This window comes from Heterocephalus glaber, unplaced genomic scaffold (genome assembly GCF_053883595.1).
Source record: "Heterocephalus glaber isolate CG9 unplaced genomic scaffold, H.glaber_assembly_v1.0 deba00001497, whole genome shotgun sequence".
Lineage (NCBI taxonomy): Eukaryota > Metazoa > Chordata > Mammalia > Rodentia > Bathyergidae > Heterocephalus > Heterocephalus glaber.
In genome coordinates this window covers 49,052,318-49,078,777 of record NW_028258320.1, presented here as the reverse complement: position 1 = coordinate 49,078,777, position 26,460 = coordinate 49,052,318, and the positions used below count along the sequence as shown (strand labels likewise).

Genomic DNA, 26,460 nt, shown 5'->3' with positions numbered 1-26,460 from the left:
AATTGAGAAAACAATCCCAATAAGATCAAACAAAATGAAATACTTAAGAATAAACTTAAGTAGGCAGATGAAATACCAGTACATTGAAAACTATGAAACATTGATGAAAGAAATTAAAGAGATACAAATAAGTTGAAAGCTATATTGTGTTTTTGACTGGAAAACTTAATATTGCTAAAATGTCTGTAGTACCCAAAGAGATCTAAAGAGTTAATTGTATTCCTATCATAGTCCAAATGGTAGTTTTTAACAGTAGAAATGGAAAAAATCCTAAAACTCATTTGGAATCACAAAAGACTTGAATAGCCAAAATAATCTTTAGCAAAAATAACAAAATTGGGGGCATCATATGTCCTCATTTCAAAATATATTACAAAGTTGCAGTAATACTATGATGTCAACAGTTAATAGTAAGTTAATAGTTATTATAGTTAATAGTTAAAAGTAAGATATTAATTGTTAAGATGTGGAAACAATCTTAGTATCTACTGATGGATGAATGAATAAAGAAAATGTGATCATAGAACTGTGGCCTCTTTGTTAGTTATTGTTAAATAATCCTGAGAGTTTCTAGCAATGGGGATTTAATTTATGATCCAAATAATAACTCATGTTTTAGTAGCATTAATTTAAAATATGGTTAGATAGTTCTGCCAAAGCATATGTCTGATTCTTCCAGGTTCATCTCTCAGTGTGTACAGTGAAGGCCTATAAATATGAAGGTACACAGTATATTGAGAATCATATAAATGACAGACATTCTAAAGCCCTTTGGCTGTGAATATATGAACGCACACAAATATATCATTATAATGTCAAATTTGCCAACAATTTTATTCCTGAAATTATTAGTTGGTAAAACTGTCCTGGTTTGAAAGGGAGGAAAATAATAAGATATTGGAGATACTGATTAAAATTAATAATAGTAAAAAAACTCAAACAACACCTAAAAATACTAAGGGTCAGAAAAATGTGTTTAAAGTAGCCATTTAAAAAATAAATGAAGTGTAGCTAGGTACACTGGCATTTACCTGTAGTCCTAACTACCAGGGAGGCTGAGGCAGGAGGATCTCTGAGCCCAAGAATTTGAGGCCAGCTTGGACAATATAGCATATATACAGAGTCCACCAAAAAATGTATACACACTTCAGGAAAAGAAAATCTTGTATAAATACTTTAAAGCTGTATTTATTGAGACATCATGAGATTCATACAAGTTAACTTTGGGCTCTACAATTACAAGCGGTGGTCAAAGTGGTAGCCATTAGTTCCAGACATTTAGTTGTATGGTGAACTGCTGCCTGAGTAACCTTGGTCATTGAGATTGCTGCATATGCATTTTCAATTTCTTCTCTAAGAGTCAGCAGTGTAGTGGGTAGTTACGAGGGTAACACCACCTGTGGTAAAAACATCATACTGGTTTTCTTTTCCTGAAGTGCATATATATTTTTTGGTATAATATATATTATATATAATATTTATACTCATTCATATATATATTCACACATATCAGAAATAACTATTCTGAAGAGCTTTGAAAGGTACTGAATATATTATAGAATAAAAACCCATATAACTACATGAAAATATTTCCACCTAATAATTAATGAATAATGCCAGATTAAATTATGAGACACAATTCTTCACTACCTTGTTATAGTTTATCTATCTCTCCCCTTGCCATGGTGTCATAGTGTCCAGAGGTATGTTTTGCTTCCCTGCCTTGGACTTGGCCATGTGACTGACTTTGGTCCACTGGACACATAGGTAGGGCTTAAAGACTGGGTTTGTGCTCTTGTACTCCTCCTGCTTATCCATGAGACTGGTATGCCTTGGGTAACCTCTGGGACAGTGAGTCTAAAAGACTCTGAGGCAGGCCTGAGCCAGCTGAAACCCAGTTGGCCCCCAGACAAGAAGCAAGACACAGATGCACACTGTGTGTCACAGAGATTTCATGCTTTTGTAACACAGTAATAACCGACCCTGAGTTCTCATGCAATAAAGAAATTGTACAGCAAAAAAAGAAAATGTGGTATACACACAGTAAAGTATTGTTAAACCTTAAAAAAGAAGGCAGTCCTGTATTATGTGGCAGTATGAATAAACCTGGGGCACATTATGCTAAATGAAATAAATCAGTTATAGAAAGATAATTAATGATTTTATAGATATGAGGTATCTAAAATAGACTCAAAAAAGCAGAGAGTAGAATGGTGTTTGCCAGGGTTTGAGAGGAAGTGGGAATGGGACACCTGCTAATTAATAGGTATAAACGTTCAGTTATACACTGTGATTAAATTCTAGAGATCTGCTGTGCAACATCTTGCCTGCTATAGCTAGCAACACTGCATTATACATGTAAAATTTATTGATAGGATAGATCTCATGTTAAACATTCTCGCTATCATAACATGATTTTCATCATAATGATATTATAAAACTTAAAAGTTTATAATATTAGGGTTTGAAAGTGTTGTTCTCTTTCACTGTTTTTGACACCCTAACTAAATGGTAAATGCTATTTCTTCCATTACCCCATGCTTTAAAAATAATGGAGAACCCACAATAGTTAATACTTTTGGTTAATAGATTTATAAATTATGAAGAGTAGAGACCTTTAAACTAAAGAATAGAAACATTTTTAAACACTATGTACCAGACTCTGCTAAATGTTGTTTCATTTACATAATTTCAAAACCCTGTGTGAAAGTTGTTATTGCTTACCTTTTAATCATGGGGTGTCAGTATCAGAAACACTCCTGAGTTGTATGAAGTGACATGGTTAGTTAAATTTAAAAGCAAGTATTTACTGTTGATTTTGACTATTTTTTACCACTCCAGAAACATCTCTTTAACCCCAATAAGTTGTTGTTAGCTAGAAATTTTTTTTTACCATGGTATCCATTTTAAATGTGCAGTTTAGTAGTGTTATGCCATGTAGTAAATGGTCTATGAAAAGTATCTTTTTTACTTTTGTCAGATTTGTATTGTATATTAATATTTCTGTGTTGTACTCATATGATATTTTACTGTTTACTAAGTATTTTGCGTATTCAATTAACCCTTCTTATCCATGGAAGTTTGGTTCAAGGACCAAAATCTGTAGACAGTTAAGTCTCTTACAGAAAATGGTGTAGTATTTACATGTCACTTATGCATATTTTTCTGTGTACCTTATCTCATCTCCAGATTACTTAAAATATGTAATACAATGCAAAAAATTCTTATCTGTATTATTTAGGAATTGATGACAAGAAAGAGTTTGTATATGTTCAGTAAAGCTGTGATTGTTTTGAATATTTTACTCATTGTTTGGTTGAATCTATGTGTCTTTTAATCTTCAAAAAATTCTATGTAGTGTGTGTTCTTATTCTGATTTCAATGAAAAAGAAACCCATTTAGAAATCATATGGTTTGCCCATGTTCACCTAGCTATTAATTAAGTCAGATCAGAACTTGAGCTTAGTACTTCTAACACTGTGTTTAGTACTCTTCTTACTATAATCTATTAAACTTAGTAGGGTATTCTTCCAAAAGTTGGAGAAAAAGTAGTTGGCTAATGCTAGTGATTCACAGATAAATAATACTATGCTTGATTTGAAAGTACTCCTCCTGTAGGGAAGATATATATGTGCATTGATGTTGAGTAGAATGTCAATGCTAACTTAGGAACATGAGCATAGTCTTGTGATAGAAGAAGACATGAAGAACTAAATATTCCTAACCCAGAATACACATTTTTATCTCTCCTTGTACATTTGTAGGACATTGTATTTCTTATGGACTCTGTATCCATAATCTTATCTGCAATCAGAGGATACCTGGAAGGTTTTCTGTGCCTGTGAATATCTGCTAAAGTGTATTGGAATTTTATAATTTTGTTTCATCTTAGTGATAATTTAATATTTATGTGGATATATCTTCTGATTTATCTGGATGAACACTTACGCCATGAGATTTTAGTATCCACATTTATTGATCATTAGGATTGTGTTTTGTGTAAGGACTACTTTGTTTCATGTTTTATGGGGAAAGAGCAAGGAGAGACTTAATATATAAACAGGGTGAATATAAGCAAAAGCATGTCAAGAGGGATCTAGGAGCAAAGCGTAGAAATAGTTCAAATGAAAAGTAGTAGAGGAACTGAGTGATTCATAGGGACCAATCAGATTCAAGAATATGATCATGATGATAGATGATATGATTATGGTAAAGTTAATATTTATTGGATTCTGCCAGGTACTATTCTGTGTACTTTATAGATATTACCTCATTACAGTATGATACAGTTTTTTTTTTTTTTGGTACCAGGGATTGAACTCAGGACCTTGCATTTGCAAAGTAGGCTCAGTGCCACTGAGCTAAATCCCTGGCCCAACTTTATTAACTAAGCAGTTTTATTTTCTCATTTTCTATATGAGGAAACAAGTGTAACTTGTCTCACAAGTGTTATAGTTATGTCACAGTTATTATTTGTTCTTTTGATTAAAAAGACACCATCCACCATGTTAAATCTATGTTGGTAATTTAAAATTTTTAGTTTTTTCCAGCTTGCTTCTATTTGCCTTATAAATATGTTTTTTGTAGTTGCTTAAGAACTCTAAATCTAGGCTGGTTTTTATGTCTTTTAATGTTTAAGAAGTATGATGATGAGAACAATTTATTTCAGTTTTTGGGCTAGTCTATGAGAATTTCTTTTCCCTTTTTTTGCCTGTGAAGGGGGATTTGAATGTTAGGTTTGGAAGATATTGCAAGGGAATTTCACAAATACACTATTCTACTCTCTCTTATTATCTTCTAACACTAAAGCATGCTATCTTCTAGGTCTAGTGGCTAAAAAGTCCAAACTTTTTTGATAATGTCTTTCTGTTAGTAAAAATTTTTTGAGGATACCCTCAAATTTTGTTTGTGTATTTATGTAAGTTATAACTTGCATTAGGGTATTAACTATATTCTATAATAATATAATGTATACACCAATTATAAGGTATAACAGATTGAAATGTATAAATAGATGTTATGTTATTTTATCCTTAAATGTCCTTGTGTACATAAAACCCATTTTGGAGACTAGCGGTATAGAAATAGTTGTTAGGTAAGTTTAGAAGATTGGCTTCTGTCCCTGGTTCCATTGCCTTTCCCAACTAACTTCTTATTCCTGGGCCTCTTTTTAAAACCAATTTCATAGGCTACTTTTTTTTGGTAAACAATTTATGTAATCTCTGCTGTTTCTCAAAATACAGTTAGTTTAGTATTGTAAGCAATGGTTAATGTAAATATTAATTGTAGGAGTTAGGGAATTTGGACATAATGCTCATCACCATCACTCACATTTTATTTGTGATGTGTTAGTTTATTAGTTTTTTTTAGCATGAGATATTTCTGTACTCTTGAATATCCATTTAATTGTCAAATATATTTATGAAATGTTGGCATAAGCCAAGTTAAACACGTTTGTTTGAAGATCTTTTAATATACTAATATGTAGTACAAATCTCCAACAGTTACAAAATACATTTCTTCAAGAGATCAATGTTTCATAGAACATGTGTTGAGAAATCTTGGTTCTGAGAACTTTTTGGTCAAAGTGGTGTAGCAGTTAAGGACTTTAGAGTCAGGCAGACCTGTATTTGAACTCTAGCTATGTGGTCTGTAAAGCAGAAATGATAAATGGCTAACATTTATTATTTCTTTTTTCCCCCATTAAGTTTATTGGTACATTTTAGGTATAAAATACTTTTACATACATCATTGGGATCTTGTACTATTACATGAGTATCTTGGTCCTTATTTTTTTCCCCTTCCCCTGCCCTCCCTTCACCCCCTCCACCCTTCCCTATTTGCAAAGATTTTGTTTCCATTTTTTTCCTTTTCTCATATTTTTTCTTTTCCCTTCTTTTCTTTCCCCTACCCCTCCCACTTCCCCTGCTCCTTTAGACCCTTACTTCCTATTACACAATATCAGTTATACATTTTTAAAATGAAAATATCAAGACCTAGGAGACATTACCACAGATTTTACAGAATTTAAAAGGACATAGAAAACATATTACAAAAATCTGTTTTGAAATAAATTTGACAACTTCTAAGAAGTACCTCGGAAGACAAACCAATGAAACTAAGTCTGGAGGAAATATGCAATTTGAATAGCACCTATTAAAGAAAGTATATTCCTAGCTTGAAAACCTACCTATATGACAACAACAGGCTCGTATACATTTTAACTGATAAATTATATCAAACATTTAAAGCAGAGAAAAAAAGGAACACTTCTCCCCTCATTTTAGGAAATCAACATTGTGTTAATCCTAAAACTGGATAAAGATAATAGAAGAAAAAAGTATGAACATAGATAGAAATTTGTTTAACAAAACAAACTATTAGAAGTCAGATCTGGCAGTATGTGGAAAGTTAACATTTATTATTTCATTTCACCATCACAGAAATTCTGTAAAATAGATTCTCTCATTATCTTTATTTTGTAGATGAACTAAGGAACTAAGGAACAAGAGGTTATATAGCTTCTCTAAGATCACTCGGCATTTAAGTGGTAAAAAAAAAAAAAAAAATCTAACTAAGGTAGTCCGGCTGTAGAATTTTGGCTTTAAACTAGTACTCTAAAACTGCCACATTGTGTTGGTATAGAATGACATTGAATTATGTATGTGAAGTATATAAGAGTAGGTATTTAACTAATGAATGGTAGTTACCCTGTCTTTTTTAGACAAGTCACTATAGCCTGCCCTGTGAAATGAATGACTCTACTGAACTGGAGAAAACCCACAGGGAGGCAGACAATAGGAATAATCCCTCTAGATTTATCCAACTGTTTGTGTTGCTTAGGCCACATTGAATGAAGAATTTTCTTGGGGTGCAAAAAAATATGATATAGTTAATGTAAGTATATATATCCTAATTTAATGTTAAGCTACAATCTTCATGTGAGTCTGATGTCACTTTTTGTATAGATCATACTAGGCAATCATCAAACTGCAGCAGAGAGCACTTCATTAAAATTTCCACACAATGACAAAACACTTAGGTAAGTTCGTGCTTTTCAATGAGACCTTCTCTTCTCCACCCAAACTTGGTTGTTTTTCCTCAGTTGCCTGCTCTGATAGGTAGAAAAAGAAAAAGGTAAATATTTCTGTTTGGGGAGAAATGTGGGATCTTTCATTTAAATATGTTTTGTTTTCTTGGCCTGTTTATATAAGTTTAAGAGGACAGAAGCCAGTGAAAATAAAAATCCTGAGACTAACATGAGGCATGCAGAAGCAGCCTCCTTGAATGATAAATAAGCTCAGTTTTAGGAAGATATGTGGTCTGATACTCATTACTGAAAAACTTCCATTGGATGGACAGTTTGTCCTGATGAGTTAGTTAACTTTTAAGAGTTCTCTGTCCTCTTAGAAATATGCTATTCCAGATTGGCTAAAAGGATGTTTATTTTAAACATTCATCAGTAATTCTGGGTCAGCCACCTCACAGCTTGGTTTGTTTTGGTGCCAGCTGCATGTGGCAGAAAAGTTAATTAGATGTCTCTTGTGGTGGTAAAAGGGGAAAAAGTCATGTGGGGGAACAAGACTCTTGCAGAGAGAAGGGAGTGTGGAATTTCCAGTTTTCCTCAGGATTGAGAAGTCAGGAGCACACAAATCAGTCCGTTATGGATCTATAAGGAGCTCAGGGCTATTGTTGTTTTCCTCAGGGATAGCTTCTCATATTTGCGTGTGAATTTCCATTTCTAAAAATATTTAAACAAATTATTTTAATTGTTCAAGACTCCTTTTCTATCCCAAATTTACCCTACCTTCTAACTACTATTTGAGTCCTGCTTTTACTCCCAGATGTTCTCTTAGTGCAATGCTTTAAAGCTGCTTCTTGTATGAAGTTCTAAAGCACTAGGAGAAAATACTCATGCTGTTTTCCAACATACTATTGGTGCTGTCCCAAGTGTTTAGGAGGACTCCAAATTAGATTTAGGTGAGAAATTACCTTGTAAGTGGACAGAACATGCAATAGCCTTTGCAAATGATTAAAAAAATCCCCCTCCTCCATCCATCCCTTTTATTAGTTGATATTATTTTGATAAAATTTGCCAGTATTAAAGTGTGGAATTTAGTGAGTTTTGACAATATCTTCATTAACCCTCATAGTACATAATTGAGAAACATTTCTATTCCTCAGCAAGTTTTTTCTTGCCATTTTAGTCAACTCTGCCTCTCTCTCTCTCTCTCTCTAGTAACTATTGATCTTTCTGTCATTATAGTTCCCCTCCCCACTTCAGTACAATGCTTTGGAGATTTGTCAGTTGGATTGTTTGTTCCATTTGTCAGAAAGTTTTTTCTTTTTATTGTTAATTAGTATTTCATTGAATGAACATACAGTACTATAATTTGCTTGCCCATTTACCACTTGATGGAAATTTTTCTTTCCAGTTTTTGGCTGATATGAATAAAACTGCTGTGAAGACTCATATCTTTTACTATAAATACACTTGGATTTCTTTGGGATAAATACCTATGAGGGAAATTGCTGGATTCTGTGGTAGGTGTAGGTTTAATTTTTAAGGAATTGTCAAACTTTTCCTCAAAGTGCTTGAACCATTTTGCATTCCCCCAGTAAGATGAACGTTCCAGTTGTTCTATATCTTCATCAAATGTTTCATGGTTAGTCTTTTTAATTTTAAATATTTTTAGTGTGTGTGCAGTGATACCTTGTGCTGTTATTTGCATTTCTCTAATAATGAATGAATGATATTGAGTATATGTTTATTCACTACCTGTATATTTTCCTTGGTAAAATTATTGCTCATATCCCTTCTTCATGTTTAAATTGACTTATTTATGTTATTATTTAGTTGAGTTTTTAATGTATTCTAGACACAAGTTCTTTGTTATTTATAGTTGTCTTGTATATCTTTTCCCCTGTTTTCTTTTTTATTTTATAAATTTTTCATGCTGCATTTAAAAATACATTTTATTATTGGCTATTAATTTTTAAAACATTGAATTTCAATGTCATATTTTTACATGCACATCATATATTCTGATTATATCTATTCCCACTACTAACCTCCCTTGTAGCACCTGTACCTCTACCCTTATTCTTTTGTCTAATAATAGTTTCTGTTCTTTCACATCATTATTCTTTTTAGATTCCACATATTAGAGAAAACGTGATACTAGTCTTTCTGAATCTGGCTTATTTTGTTTACTATGATCATCTCCATTTCCATGTATTTTTCTGCAAATAATGATTTTGCCCTTATTTACTGCCCTTATTTATAGCCATATTTTATATATACATATATATATAATTTTCTTTATTCTTTCTATATTTTCATATACATTCTTTATATATATTATCTCCCTCTCTCCCTCTCTCTCTCTCTCTCTCTCTATATATATATATATATAATTTTCTTTGCCTATTTATTTGCTGATGAGTACCTGGATCATTTTATATCTTGGATATTATGAATTATGCTACAGTAAATATTGGTATGCAGGCATCTCTGTAGTATGTTGACTTTAATTCCTTTGTGTATATACCAAAAAGAGGTATAGCTGGGTTATATGGTAGTTCCATTCTTAGTTTTTTGTGGAACCTCTATACTGATTTCCATAGTGGCTATACTTATTTATGTTCCCAATGGCAACGTAGAAGAGATCCTCATGTTCATGTATTGTTTTTTATTTTTAATTTATTTATCTATCTTTTTATTAGTGGGAAGGCAAGGAGATAGGGAACATGAGAAAGAGTAAAGAAAAAAGAATAGGGAGAACAGAAAGTGAAAAAGAGAAAGGAGACAACGGAGAGAGGGGAGAATAAAGGAAAAACATTTAAAAAAAATAAAAAATAATATTAATAAAGAAGGAAGAACTAAAAGGAAAAAAAGAACCAAAGAAAATCCAGGACAGAAAAACAAGCAAGAAAACAAAAACATCCCTGTGCAGCCTTTATACCACAGAGCCAGAGTGTCCATACTGCTCCCTTCACCCTGTATTCATAGTCTGATTGTAGGCAGCCAAGCTAGTTTCCTTCTGTGCACTGCTTATCTGTCTGCATAGGAGTGGTGAGGGTTATCAATCTCTGAATCTGGCTCCTGCTTCCAATTGGTACTTTGGATGTGGGCAATTGATTTTGTCTGTCCTAAGATCCAACCACCTCAATTAATTTATGAAGAAGATGTGGTGTAGTTTACTTAATACCTGGTTCTACAGTTTCTGCCAGTGATCTCCCACCCCTGCTTTCCTCACTGCAGGGGAAATCCCATGGTCATCTCTGCAGTCTCCTTCCTGGAGCCTCCTGCCCAATATAGCACCAGAAGTCCTCTGCCTCAGGCAACTCTTTTTGCTCTTTTCCCCTCAAACCTTTATCCATCCCTGGTTTCTGCCTCAAAACCTCAGCTTTCCAACCTGTAGAAGTGGGCACAGTTCCCAGGCTTGGTAGACGGCTTTCTTTGCACAGGCAGGATAGTGGGCAATGTGGAGGATTTCATGTTGTCTTGGATCTTTCCAGTTTTGAAATGTTCAGCTTCTCTTAGCCTAGTGTGGGAAGCTTCACTTGCTGACATTGGGTAATAGGCAGTGGGTAGGACTATACAAGGACAATTATTCCCCAGTGTTTGAGGGAATGATGATGGGGAGGGATTGCCTATTGTGTTGCGGGCTCTCCCTTTCTCTGGCTGCAGTCTGTGACTTCCTTGGGGGATCTAGCTGCAGATAATTCTCATGCTGGGTTTCTTTTTGCAGGTGGGAGGCGTGAGAGGGAGAGTGTGTACCGAGAGTATCCCAGGATTCTGGTCTCTGCAGTGCTATCTCCTTCCATTGGGCTGCTTGAATTGCTCTCAAGATGGCCTTTTCTCTGGGTAAAGGGTGTAAAGTGAGCTGCAGACCAGCAGTAGCCTCACTTACCTTTCTCAACAACCCAGATATTTGGTTCCATCTAGAGGATTCACCTTTCAGTTTAATTTTCTGTATCTGGGTGTGTTGGCTTCCCCCATTAAAAAATATGTGCATTTTCTGGTACCTCCTCTGAACTTCATCAACACACCTCCTTCTCTAATTAGTCATGCTGGAATCCTGTTTTAGTATTCTTGATGATATCCTTTCTGACTCAGATGAGATGAAATTTTCCTAATGGGTATAGGTGTGGAACATATTTTTCATATACTTTTGGTCATTTATAATACTTCTTTTGTGAAGTGCCTGTAGAATTCATGGACACATTTATTCATTGGGATTTTTGTTTTTTAGCATTAAGTTTTTAGAGTTCTTTTTATATTCTAGATATTAATCCTCTTTTAGAAGAGTAGCTGGCAAAGATTTTCTCCTATTGTGTAGGACTTCTCTTTACTCTGTTGACTCTTTTCTTTGCTGTGCAGAAACCTTTTAGATTCTTGTGACTATTTTCTATGCAGCTGGAATTGTACTGAGAATGTCTTTGCCTGTGCCTGTGATTTTATTTCCTGTTTTCTTCCAGCAGTTCAAAGTTTCAGATCTTATACTTTGTTCTTTGTTCTAGTTTGAATTAATTTTTGTTCAAGGTAAGAGATAGGGATTTCATTTCAGTCTTTTACACATGGATTTCCACTTTCCCCAACACCATTTGTTAAAGAGGCTATCTTTTCTCCAGTGTGTTTTTGTTCCCTTTGCTGAGAATCAGATGGATATAATTGGGCAGGACTGCCATTCCACGCTCCTAGGGCAGAGAAGCTGATCCAGTCCCAGCACCCGGAAGGAAACTCCCCCGCTGCCATTCCATGCTCCTAAGGCAGAGAAGGTGAGCCACGCAGGCGCCAGAAGCAAACCCCACCCCCCTCCCCAGGGAAATAAGAAGACACGTAAACAAGCCTCAAAAACAGACTTCCGGATCACCTACAGCAACCCCAAAGGGAAAGGAGATGGAACACTCTGATACTCAACCACCTGAACTCTTTGAACTGGCAACAGAAGAGGATCTGGGAAAAATGAAATCAGAAATAATTACTCGGATAACAGCAAAGATTGTGGTCATAGTAATTGGGCGGGTTTTTTCTTTGTTTTTTATTCTTTTCCCTTGGTCTATGTGTCTGTCTGTTTTTGTTCCAATAATACAAAATTTTTATTACTCTGGCTATTTAAGATATAGTAATTTGAGATTGGGTATCATGATGCCTCTAGTATTGCTTTTTTCGCACATGATTGCTTTAGTTATTCTAGGTCTTTTGTATTTTTGCATGAATTTTACTGTTTTTTTCTGATTATGTGAGGTAAGTCATTGGAATTTTGATGGGAATTGTAGATCACTTTCAGTAATATGGACATTTAAGCAATGTTAACTGCTGGTTCATGAACATGGGAGGTCTTTCCATCTTCTAGTGCTTTCTTCGATTTCTTTCTTCAGTGTTCTTTCACTTCCTTGGTTAGATTGATTCCTAGGCATTTTATTTTTTCAAGCCATTATAAATGAAATTGTTTCCTTGATTTTTTTCTCATCTAGTTCATTATTGGATTATCTAAAAGCTAATGATTTTTAATGTTGATTTTATATCTTCCTACTTCCTACTATATTGTTTATCAGCTCTAAAAATCTTTTGGTGGAATCTTTGGTGTCTTCTAAGTATGTGTTCACATCATCTAAATATAAGGATAATTTGATTCGTCCTTTCCTATTTATCTTTCAGTTCTTTCTCTTGCCTAAATGCTATGGCTAAATTATCAAGTACTACATTGAACAAGAGTGGTGAGAGTGGACATGATTGTTTCATTTCTGATTTTAGAGGAAATGCTTCCAGTACTCCCAGATTCAGAGGGATTTGTCATATATATGCATTTGTCATATATAGCCTGTATCATATTGAGGAGTGATCTTTCAATATCTAGTTTCTTCAGGGCTTTTATGATGATGGAATGTTGAATTTTGTTGAAAGGATTTTATGTATCAATTTTGATGATCTTGTGATTCTTATCCTTGATTCTTTGTGTTGTGTTATGTTTATTGATTTATGTCAAGCCTTCTTTGAATCCCTGAAATGAAACCAGCTTCATAATGGATCTTTTTAACGTTGTCAAATTTGGTTTTCAATATTTTATTAAGGATTTTTATATCTATGTTCATCAAGGATATTGGTCTATAGTTATCTTTTTTTTGTTGTGACCTTGTCCAGTTTTGGTATCAGGGTAATATTCACCTTGCAGAATGAATTTGGAAGCGTTTCTTTCCTTTGTATTTCATGGAATAGTTTGAGTAGCATTTGTGTTACTTCTTCTTTAAAGTTCTTGTAAAATTGAGCAGTGAATCCATTTAGTCTTTGTTTTTCTTTGTTGGGAGACAGTATCACTGCTCCAATCTCATTGCTTATTATTTATTTGTTTAGATATTTTTTACATTCTCTTGGTTCCTTTTTATAGGTCATTTGTGTGTAGAAATTTATGTCTATGTCTATGTCTTCTATATTTTCCAATTTATTAGAACATGGATTTTTAAAAATTGTCTTTATTTATTAATGCTGTGCATTTCAGTGCTGTCTCTTGTAACATCTCCCTTTCATCTCTAATTGTGTTCATTTGCATCTTCTCTTTCTTTTGTCTTTTAAAAGAATCAAATCTTTGTTTCATTAATTCTTTGCATTGTTTTTTTTTGTTTGGGATTTTATGTTTTAATTTCAGTTCTGATCTTTATGACTTATTTTCTTCCTATGGATTTGATTTTGATTTGTTTCAGTTTTTCTAAGACCTCAGGACACATCATTGGGTTATTTATTTGAGATATGTTTGATTTTTCAAAAATGTAAGCATTTAAAAGAATTAACTTCCTTCTTAGAACTGCCTTTGCTTTATCCCAGAGATATTTGTATGTTGTTTCCATTTCTATTTTGTTATAGATATTTTATAATTTCTCTTTTACTTTCTTCAGTGGTCATTCAAAAATATATTGTTCAATCTCCATTTGTTTGTATAATTTCTTTAGTTTCTCTTGCTCTTGATTTCCAGTTTTATTCAATACAATGTGATAAAATGTAGCAAATTATAAGTTTTTGAAAATTTGTTAGGACTTGTTTTGTGACCTAAAATAAGATCTATTTTGGAGAACATTCTGTGAGCTGCAGAAAAAAATGTGTATTGTGAAGTTGTTGGATGGAATATCTGTAGTTGTCTGGTAAATCCATTTAATCTATGGTGTAGTTTAACTTATTTTGCTTGATGTTTTTGTCTGAATGATTTATCTATTGGTGAGAATGGAATTGTGGTTGTTTTCCCTTAAATTCTTTTATTGGTACATTTTAGGTATACAACACAATCACATCTTTCATTGGGAAGTTGTACCTTTACAGAATGCATCTTGGTTCTTATTTTTTCCCCATTCGTAGCCCTCCCTTCACCCCCTCCACCCTTCCCTATTTACAAAGACTTTGTTTACATTTTTTCCATTTCTCATCATTTTTCCTTTCCCTTCTTTCCTTTCCCCTACCCCTCCCACTACCCCTACCCCTTTGGACCTTTTCTTCCTATTTTGCATTATTGATTATTCATTCTAATCATTGGTACATTTTAGGTATACAATATAATGACATTCATCATTGGAAATTTGCACCTTTACATAGTCTCTCTTGGTTCTTATTTTTCACCCTTGCCCAGCCCTCCCTTTAATTCCTCCATACCTCCATATTTACAAAGATTTTGTTCCTATTTTTCCATTTTCTCATATTAATTCCATTCCCTTCTTTCCTTTCCCCTATCCCTCCCACTTCCTTCCCCTTTGCCCCTTCCTATTTCACATTACCTATTATACATTTTAGGCCTTATTTACACTTTCAGTTTCTCACACCAGAGAAACTATTTGGTATTTACACATGTGTGTCCTATTTATTTCACTTAAGAGTATTGCCTCAATGTGCATCCACTTAGCTATAAATCTCTCTAATTTCTCATTTTTTATGGCTGAGTAGTACTCCATTTTATAAAAAAAACACATTTTCTTTATCCAGTCTCCAGTTGATGGGCATTTGGGCTGTTTCCTAGCTTTAGCGATCACAAACTGTGCTTCTATGAACATGGGTGCACATATATCACTGTGGTATGATTCTTTTAATTCTTTGGGGAAGATCCCCAGCAGGGGAATAGCTGGGTCAAATGGGACTTCCAGTCCTAGTCCTTTGAGGTATCTCCATACTGATTTCCACAGTGGTTGCACCAATCTACATTCCCACCAGCAGTGGAGCAGAGTTCCTCTTTCCCCACAGCCCCACCAGCATTTGTTATTGGTTGATTTCATGATAGCAGCCATTCTTTCTGGAGTGAGGTGGAATCTCAGTGTTGTTTGCATTTGCATCTCTTGAATGACCAGTGATGTTGAACATTTTTTCATGTGTTTATTTGCTCTTTCTACTTCTTTGCCTGAGAAGTGTCTGTTCATTTCAGATGTCCATTTTTGGATTGGGTCTTTAAATTTGGGAGGTCTGATTTTTTTAAGTTCTTTATAGAGTATAGATAGTAGACCTTTGTCTGAGGAACAGCAGGTGAAGACTTTTTCCCACATTGTGGATTGTCTCTTCACACTGCTGGTGGTTTCTCTTGCTGTGCAGAAGCTTTTTAATAAGAAGAGGCCCCACTTGTTGATGGTTTGTGCTAGTTCATGGGCAACTGAGGTTTTGTTCCTAAAAGCTTTTCCTACACCAATGTCTTCAAGAGTTCTACCTAACCTCTGTTCCAGTCGATTCAGCATTTCTATTTTAATATTTAGATCCTGAATCCATTTTGATTTTAGTTTAGTGCATGGTGAGAGATATAGGTCTAGTTTTAATCTTTGGCAAGTTGAAACCCAATTTTTCTAGCATCATTTATTAAAGAGGCTATCTTTCCTCCAGTGAGGGTGTTTGGCTCCTTTATCTAAGATGAGATGACTGTGTGTGTCTCGAGTTGTTTCTGCATCTTCTGATCTGTTCCACTGGTCCTCAGGTCTGTTTCTTTGCCAGTACCATGCTGTTTTATCACAGTAGTTTTGTAGTATAGTTTCAAATTGGGGGTTGTCATGCCCCCTGCCATGTCTCTGTTACCTAGAATTGCTTTTGCTGTTATTGGTCTCTTCTTGTTCCAAATGAATTTTTGGATTGTTTTCTCAAGGTCCGTGAAGTGTGCTGCTGGGATTTCAATTGGGATTGCATTGAATCTATATAGCAATTTTGGAAATATGGCCATTTTCAGTATATTAATCCTTCCTACCCAGGAGCAGGGGATGTCTTTCCATTTTCTGATATCTTCTTCAATCTCTCTTTTCAGAGTACTATAGTTTTGAGAGAAGAGGTCTTTGATTTCTTTCATTAGATTTATTCCTAGGTATTTCAGTTTTTTGGATGCTATTGTGAAAGGAATTGTTTGCCCTATTTCTATCTCAGTGAGTCTATTGTTCGTGTAGCAGAAAGCAATTGATTTTTGTGAGCTGACCTTGTATCCAGCTACTCTACTGAATTTGTTTATTAAGTCTAGAAGTCTTTTGGTGGAGTTCTTTGCCTCTTTTATATAGAGTATCATGTCATCTGCAAATAATGACAATTTGACTTCTTCATTTCCTATCTTTATTCCTTTTATTTCTTTCTCTTGTCTAATTGCTGTGGCTAATGTTTCCAGAACTATATTGAACAAGAGTGGTGATAGTGGACATCCTTGTCTTGTTCCTGATTTTAGTGTGAAGGATTTCAGTTTTTGACCATTTAGTATGATATTGGCTGTTGGTTTTTCATAGATGGCTTTTCTCAGTTTGAGGTAGAGACCATCTATTCCATTTTTTTGGCAGGGTTTTTATCATAAATGCATATTGGATTTTGTCAAATGCTTTTTCTGCATCTATGGAGATAATCATATGGTTTTTGTCCTTGGCTCTATTGATGTAGTGTATTATATTGATTGATTTGTGTATATTGAACCATCCCTGCATCCCTGGGATGAATCCCACTTGATCAGGGTGTATGATCTTCTTGATGATCTTCTGCATTCTGTTTGCCAGTATCTTATTAAGGATTTTTGCATCTATGTTCATTCGTGAGATTGGCCTGTAGTTCTCCTTTTCAGTTGGGTCTTTCTCTGCTTTGGGGATCAAGGTGATGCTTGCTTCCAGGAATGAATTTGGGAGTATTGCTTCCCTTTCAATTTCATTGAAGAGTTTTAACAGTAGTGGGGATAGTTCCTCTCTAAATGTCTTGTAGAATTCAGCAGTGAAGCCATCAGGGCCTGGGCTTTTCTTAGTTGATAAGGTTTTAGTTATGTTTTCAATTTCTTTGGTTGATATTGGGTTGTTTAGAATTTTTAGGTCTTCTTCGTTCAACTTTGGTAATTCATATGTATCTAGGAATCTGTCCTTTTCTTCTGTGTTGTCCATCTTAGTGGCATAGAGGTTCTGGAAGTAGGTATTGATGATCATCTGGATTTCTGCTGAGTCTGTTGTAATTTCACCCTTTTCATTCTTAAATGCATGGATTTGGGCCTTTTCTTTCCTTTTTCTGACAAGGTTGGCTAAGGGTTTGTCAATTTTGTTGATTCTTTCTAAGAACCAACTCTTGGCTTGATTGATTTTTTTTGTATCATTCTCTTAGTCTCCATTGCATTGATTTCTCCTCTGATCTTTATAATTTCCTCCCTTGTATGAGCTTTGGGTTTGTCTTGCTCTTCTTTTTCTAGAAGCTTGAGGTGCAGCATCAGGTTGTTTAATTGGGCTCATTCTGTTTTCCTAATATGAGCATTCACTGCTATTAATTTCCCTTGTAAGACTGCTTTCATTGTGTCCCATAGATTTTGATATGTTGTACTGTCATTGTCATTTAATTGAAGGAAATGTCTGATTTCTTCTATAATTTCCTCTGTGACCTATTGGTTATTCAGAAGTGTGTTGTTCAATTTCCACATGTTTATGAATTTTTTTGTTTCTTTTGCTATGGATCTCCAATTTCATCACACTATGGTCTGATAATATACAGGGGATAACTTCAATTCCTTTGCACTTACTTAAACATGTTCTATGTGTGAGTATGTGGTCTATTTTGGAGAATGAGCCATGTGCAGCTGAGAAGAATGTGTATTCTGATTTTGTGGGGTGGAAGACTCTGTAAACATCTGTTAAGTTCATTTGTTCAAGAGTTCAATTGAGGTCTAGTATTTCATTACTTATTTTTTGTCTAGTTGATCTATCTATTTGTGACAGTGGGGTGTTGAGGTCCCCCACTACAATTGTATTAGTGCATATATGACTTTTCATGTCCATTAATATTTGTTTTATATAGCTGGGCACACTAGTGTTTGGTGCATAGATATTTATGATTGTCATCTCTTCCTCTTGGATTGTTCCCTTTACAAGGATGTAGTGTCCTTCTTCATCTCTCTTAATCAGTGTTGGTTTGAAATCTACCTGATCTGCAAAGAGGATAGCTACTCCTGCTTTTTTTGGGGTTCCTGTCATATGGAGTATTGTTTTCCACCCTTTAACTTTCAGTCTATGAGTTTCCTTTTGAATTAAGTGTGTTTCTTATATGCAGCATATTGTTGGATTTTGCTTCTTGACCCATTCTGCCAGTCTATGTCTTTTGATTGGTGAATTGAGACCATTAATGTTGATGGTTATATCTGAAACGTATTGACTTGTCATTGACATGACTTTTCCTTTTTTTTGGATTCTCCTCCTTTACATTTAATTTCTTGTTGTGCCAGATGGGTTCATTCTGCTTTGCTTCCTGGGGTTGTGATCCTCAATGTCTGTTCCTAGGATATTGTGTAAAATTTTTTAGAGTGCTGGTTTGGTATTCACGAAGTTCCTAAGGTGCTCTTTGTCATGAAAGTATCTTATTTCTCCATCCATTTTGAAAGATAGTTTTGCAGGGTACATCAATCTGGGTTGGCCGCTGTTTTCTTTTAGGGCTTGGAATATGTTACTCCAAGCTCTTCTTGCCTCAATGGTTTGTGTTGAGAAATCTCCTGTGATTCTGATGGGTTTTCCTTTGTATGTGATTTGTTTCTTTTCTCTAACCACTTGTAGAACCTTGTTCTTCTGTTGTGTTTCTGGAATCTTAACAATTGTATGCCTATGTGTAGATTCTTTTTGATCAAGGCTATTTGGAGTCCTATATGCCTCACTTATCTGTATGTCAAGCTCTTTTCCCCTGCTTGGAAAGTTTTCTGCCATCACTTCTGTGAACAGTTTTTGTATGTCACCTGCACTCTCTCCTGTGTTTTCATTGACTCCAATCAGTCTTATGTTATTCTTCTTTTCATCATCTAGCAGCTGCTGGATTGATTTCTCATGTTCCCTTATAATTTGAAGCAATTTTTCTTTTCCTGATCATTAATTGCAATCTTATCTTCTATATCTGAAATTCTGTCCTCACATTGGCTCATTCTGCTGTGTAGACTTTCAATGGAGTTTTTCATCTCCTGGAAATCTGTTTGCATCTGTTTTATGGATTCCATTTGTTTCCTATGTTGGGATTCCATCATGTTCCTGAGCTCCTCTCTAGATTTATTAATCATATCTTGCACTAGGAGCACAATCTCTGCTGTTATCTGAGAAATTATTTCTGATTTCATTTTTTCCAGATCCCCTTTTGTTTCCAGTTCAGTGGTTTCAGGTGGTTGAATATCAGAGTGTTCCATTTCATTTCCCTGTGGGGTTTCTGTAGGTGATCTGGAAGTGTGGTTTTGAGACTTATTTAGGTGTTTTCTCATTTTGACTGGGGGGGCAGTGGGAGTGCTGTTGACGCCCAGGTGGCTCACCTCTTCTGAGCTGGGAGAGGTGGGACAGGATTCATGGGCAATGGTAGGGATGGTGGCCCAGAAGCCCCTTCCTGTGAACCAGAAGCAGTGGAACAGTGGCTTGGAAGCCCCTTCCTCTGGGCCGGGAGTGGCGGGACAGTTGACAGCCTAAAAGCCCTTTCCTCTGGGCCCTGAATCGAGAGTGTAGTATTGAAGTTGCCCAGTATAACTGTTTTGGCACTCAAGTGTCCTTCCATGTGGAGTAGTGTTTGTTTATTTAAAAGTAGGTGCACTGTGCATATAAATTTACTAGTGTTGTAAAGATCTTAGTGCATTGTTCCCATTATCAATATGTAATGGGCTTCTTTGTCTCTTCTAAGTTTGTCTTAAAGTCTGCTTTTTCTGATATGAGTATAGATTCTCCAGCTTGCTTTCAGATTCCATTTGCAGGCAATATTGTTTTCCATTCTTTCACTTTCAGTCCTTCATGTCTTTGCTAGTGAGGTGTGTCTTGCATCCAGAAAACATTTAAGTCTTGTTTTTAACCTAGTCTGTCTCTGTCATTTAACTGGAGAATTAAGACTACTTTCAGAATTAGTATAGAAAGGCATGTACTAATTGTTGTCATTTTATTGTTTTATTAATATTTGATTCTTTCCTAAGTCTTAATAGCTTTCTCTTCTGTGCACAGTATTCCTTTATGTATCTCCTGCAGTTGTTAGTTTAGAGACCATGAATGTCTTTAGTTTTTATTTATTGTAGGTAGCCTTTATTTCCCCAATTCTATAGAATAGCTTTCCTGGGTATAGTAATCCAGATTGGCAGTATGTTCTTTCATTTATGCCCTCCTGGCCTTAGAGTTTCTGTAGAGAAGTCTGCAGTTATTTTGATTGGTTTGCTTCTGTAAGTGACTTGGTGTTTCTTTCTTACAGCTTTCAATTTTCTTTCCTTTTTCTGTACTTTTGGCATTTTTTTTTTTTTTGTTAGCGGGGATTGAACTCGGGTCCTTGCGCTTGTGCAGCAGACGGCAAAACCATTGAGCTAAATCCCCGGCCCAGTACTTCTGGCATTTTAACTACTATATGATATGTGAAGACTCTTTTCTGGTCTTTTTCTGGGTTCTAAATTTCTCCTTTACCTGGATGTCTTTATATTTTCTAAGATCTGGGAAGTTTTCTGTTATATCACTGAATAGATTTTCTGTCCCTTCTGTCTGAACCTTAGGACCAACTTCTATACCAAAAAACTTAAATTTTGGCTTTAACTTTGTCCTAAAGTTCTTGGATGTTCTATTATTTATTTTTCTTTATTAGTGTGTGGTAATTCATTAACCATTTTTTCAAGTCCTGAAATCTGTCTTATACCTCTTTTGCCTTTTTAAAGTATCTTTTGAAAGGTAAACTTTTCATTCCTTATTATGTTCAATTCATCATTAGAAATAATTTGTGCCTTTTGTGTCCTAGTATTTACACAATACATTTTTAATAATCAAAATCTACTTTCAAAGGATATTATACTGCTTCATGCATAGTATAAGTGCCATATTTCTAGTCCCCTTCTCCCCTTTGTTTGGTGGTGTTGGTGCTGGGGATCAAACCCAAGGCCTCTTGCATTCTACCACTGAGCTAGACTCCAAGCCCACCATATTTCTTCTTCTATCTCTCATGCTATCTATGTTGTAATTTCTTCTAAACATGTGTTATACAGACAATTTATTCCTATTTTTGTCTGAAGCCTTCAGTAATCTTGTAGAGTAACTAAAAATAAAAAACTTTGTTTTACTTGCATAAATTCCTTATCTGACCTCTTAAATTTCTTTTGCATTAAGTTCTGACATATATGATATATCTTTGCTTGAGGACCGTTTCCTTAATATTTCTTAAATAGTATGTATGCTTGCAAGAAACTTGTTTGAGTATTTCTTTCACTTTTGAAAGGTATTTTTTTTTTGTAGTGTGGAATTCTGGCTTACCATTTTTTCCCTCTCAGTTCTTTAACTATGTCACTCCACTATCTCCTATAGGTTGGCTGCTTTCATGATTTTCTGTTTATCTTTGTTTTTTAAAGTTTTGATTAAGAGGGCCGGAGGTTTAGCTCAGTGGTACCAGCGCCTGCCTGGCAAGTGCAAGATTCTGAGTTTGATTCCTGGTTCCACCAAAAAAAAAAAAAAAAAAGTTTTGATTAAGATATGCTTAAGGGTGTATGTGTGTATGTGTGCATGTGTGTATGTTGTTGTTGTTGTTGTTGTTTATCCTGCTCAATATTATCTGAGTTTTAAAATCTTGCCATGACTTTTTGTCTGTAATTAACTCTGGAAAATTTTCAGCAATAATGTTTTTGGTCCTGTTCCAATTATATATACAACATAACATTTAACATTTTCCCTCTGTCCTTGGATTTTCTGTTCTGTTGTCCATGTTTTTTCTCTGCATTTCATTTATGTAGTCTGTTGATATGTCTTTTCTGGCTTGTTTTCTGACGAAATGTGTGCTTGTTTTATATATTTTTCTACACTTAATATGTCCTTTTGCTTTGAATACTTTGAAAATTTTAATCTCTGGTTTTCAGCAGTTTGATTTTGATAGGCCTTGGTGGCATTTTCTTCTTGTTTCTTCTCTTAGGGAATCTTTGCATATTTTTTGTCTAACTCAGAGGTTTTCAGATATATTTTTTAAAATATTTTTTCCCTGTATTCTTCCATCTTTTAATGGTGTGTCAGTTACTTATATGTTAGTCCACTTAATATTGTCTGATGTTTCAGTGATGCTCTATTTAAGTTGTTTTAGCCTGTCTCTCTCTCTTCTCTCTCCTTTTGTATCATTTGTATTGCTCTGTCTCTGCTTCTTTGATTTGGACTGCTGAGTTTTGTTTTTGCTCCCCTCCCTCTACCATAGCCTGAAAGTTTTCTTTAGCAGTGAGGTGGGGGACTCAAGGGCTCATCTTGTTTGTTTTCTCTTCCTCAGTTATCATTGCTCTGCATTTTCTGTCTAAACCATTGTTTCATTTATTTTAATCCTTTCAAAAATTATTTTAAAGTAAGAGGATTAATCTGGGTCTTGTTATTCCATCATTACTGGATACTGAAATTTGTTTTGTGATTTTAAGTTTCCAAAAATGTGTCTGTGTTTCCAAATCTCTCCCTATTGCCTTTCAGGGTACTTACACTATCAACATTAGCTAATCATTAATTTGGATCTTTTTGTGTTTGAATATTCCTTTAAAGTGTAAAAATGTTTCATAGTAAGGGAAGCATAACAGAATAAACAGTTCACTAAATATTTGTGGAGCATCTGTGAAACATTGCAGTTGTAGAACTAGAAGTCTGGCTGCCTGAATTCAGTATTGGATCAATCACAAAGAAAATATACCCTGGCCATTTTATTTAACATGTCTGGCTCTGGTTTTATTATTTGTTAAATTAAGGAGGGTTGAGAAAAGAGATTAGCTAGCTTCTGACTGAGAACAAAGCTCTGTATAAATCAAGAAAGTATAGAAGCTTGGAATTAGAGGTATTCTAGGAGTCAGAGAAGATCACAAAAAGGGAAGAGTAAAGAGGCCTCATTCAAAGTTTATCCTTAAGATTATTGTTACTAATTTGCTAGGGCTGCTACACTGTATATCTATTTGCAGACTATTGAGACTGGACTCATATCTCTCAACATATACTAAAGTAAACTGAAAATAGATCAAAGATCTAAACATTAAAACAGAAACATTAAATCTACCAGTAGATAAAATAGGTAAAATACTTGAAGCCATAGGTATAGAAAAGGATTTTCTAAATAGAACCCCAATTGCATAAGAAATAACAGCAAGAATCTACAAATGGAAGAATTATATCAGACTAAGAAGCTTCTGTACAGCAAAAGAATCAATAAAGCAAAGAGATAACCTACTGAATGGGAAAAGGTTTTTGCCAGCTATTTCTCAGACAGAGGATTAATACCTAGAATATATAAAGAACCCCAAAACAATTAAATCAGCTAAAATTAAAGAACTGGTCAAGAAATGGGCAAGAGAAATGAACAGACACTTCACAGAGGAAGAAGTACTAATAGTCAACAAGTATACGAAAAAATGTTCAACACTTTTGGGTGTTAGAGAAATGCAAAGTATAACAACCCTAAGATTCCATCTTACTCCAGAAAGAATGACTGTCATTAAGAAATCAAACAATAACAAATGCTGGCATGACTGTGGTGAAAAATCAACCCTCCTATATTGTTGATGGGCATGTAAACTAGTACAACCATTATGGAAATTAGTATGGAGATTTCTCAAAGAACTGAAAGTAGAAATTCCATACAACCCAGCTATCTCCCTGCAGGTATCTTCCCCAGAGAGCTTAAGACATTATGCTATAGCAATACATGCATACCAATGTTTATAGCAGTATAATCTATAACAGGGAAATCCTGAAAGCAGCCTGTATACCTATATATTATCTATATGTTAGGTGTATGATAGCAGTTATAGAAGTAGGCCCATGCCTTAGTCTTTAGGAATACACACACACACACACACACACACACACACACACACACACAAACACAGAAACACGACAAAATTTCCTTAAAGCCCAAGCAAATCTTAAAGATAATGCTAAGTGTTATGAGAGCTCAGATACATTAGAGCTAATAAGACCTGAAGAGTTAAGATAGGGCTTTGTGGGAAAGATGGAACTAAAGATGTTCCTTGAAGGATGAGTATTTTTTGGATATGCTGAAAGGGACAAAAGTAAGGGGAATGAAATGTTCATCTTTAAAAGAAAATTTATAGTCTTATGAGAGAGGAGTCTTTTGAGGCTGGATCAACTTTAGGGTATCATTAGTGAAAATTGGAATTATTCCTATTCTCCTGTCACTTAGGTATGACAATATATTCATAATAGTTACATAATAGTTTTCTTATATGTATTTTAAGATGGTTATAATTTTTCAGTTTTGAATTTTTAAGATCCTTCTTAATGTTTGTTAACCAAATTTCAGGTATAATTTTTATGCCAAATAAAATTTACTGAAGTTCCTTATTATTACTTTTCCCTTCAAATTCTTCTGTGCTTTCCTGCCTTGATTAAGATCTTCATTGCTTACTTTTGTCTTAGCGAAAACTTTGAACTATTTTTTTACTCTTTCCTGAGATTAATTTCCATGTTAAATTTAGTCACCAGCTATAGCTATTCTTACTTCTGGAATTTGCTTTCCTGCACTGCTGTGCTGTGAGCCTTTCTTATTTCTCTCCTAAGTTGTTATGGTAGATTAATAGGCTTCCCTACTCCTCAGCTCTCCCACTATGTTCCTCACACTGCTGTTAGAGTTATTGATTGTAATGAAATGCCTTCAGTAGACCAATTCTCTGATCTGGAGCCTCTGAGGTCTCTGCAGAGCCTGGAAAATAAAGGTCAACCCATAAGATTGTTCTCAGCCTGTTTTTCAAGCTTTCTGCCTACTCTTCTAAATCCTAGTCTTCGTATCATAAGTATGATGGCAAATAGAAAAGGGAGTATTCTAAACAGGAAACAAAATTAGCAAAGTGTTAAAAGCATAATGTACTTAGATTCTCCATCAGATAGACTTCTACTTATCCTTTAAGGAAAAGAAGTCACCCTTTTTCTTATATATCCTCAACCTCATCCTCTTTTCTTGATTTATACATTTATAAGTACTTACTATATTGTTTCAATTCTGTTCTAGCAGGTTTCCATAGTAGATTATGAGTTCTATGAAGAAAGGGCCAACATTTATTCATTTTATTATAATCCTAGAGTCCAATATAGTGTACTGAGCACATTATAGGACCTGATGTAATTCTTTAAATTGATTACCACCTATACTCTTGGAAAGCCTAGTTCTTTCTGAACTAGCTCTGTAGGTCCCTGGAGATTGCCGCTAGGAGGCTCCAAAACCATCTGCATAAAGAAATTTGGTTTACCACCAGGTGAGGCAAGGAACTTTTGATGCTCGACAAATTCTTATCATATGTTTGGATGGCTACATTTTTGTCATAATTAAAAAAAAATTCTGGGTTTTTTTGTTGGCTGGTCTCAGGAGCTTTGAATTACAAATTTCCCGTCGGAGAATCTGTACCTAAATGATGATAGGCAGGAATATGAATTTTCTACTCCCAGGTTATCCATGTCTTGGAGGGAAAGTCAGTTTTCAAAGAGTCTTTCCAGGCCTAGAATGAAGGTGAGGGCTACTAACTCATAATCCAGTCCTAAATATTTCTCTTCTTCTTAATCAAAATGGATGTATTAAGTGTAATTGTTGAATCTTTTCTTTACCTATCATTTAACTTTCAAAGAATATTAATATAAAAGGCTCCAGTCCTTTTATTTAGCACTTTTGTGAAGAATCAATCTGGCCAAACAAAATATCTTTGTGGATGGAATCTCAACAATTGCAGAAGAAATCAAGCAAATGTGATACATTCTGATTCTTTGTTTAGATTAGTTGGATCTTGTTCGGCAGGGAATTTTACTTGAAAATAAATTTCAAGTTGGTTGTGTATGAGTCCTGGTAGACAGATGAAAAATTAGAGTTATGGTCAATACTATGAGGAGGGCCTTAGGAATATTTAGCAGTTGAGTGATTTATGCTGATTAGTTGTAGGATAGGCTGTCCTGCTGGGTTCAGCCTCTAACCCAATTTTATTGCACGCTTTCATGAACATTCTTGAGATGGAACTATGATGTCTTCATCTTGGAATGATGCAAAACTAGAGAAATAATGCAGACCACAAA

At 34.7% G+C, this 26,460-nt stretch overlaps 1 protein-coding gene across 2 annotated transcripts in view; it reads left to right on the top strand.

Moving 5' to 3' along the window:
• Hpse2 (heparanase 2 (inactive)) overlaps positions 1-26,460 on the top strand; it is a 905,145-nt gene that overhangs the window by 85,703 nt on the left and 792,982 nt on the right. The gene's annotated exons all lie outside the window — the stretch shown is intronic.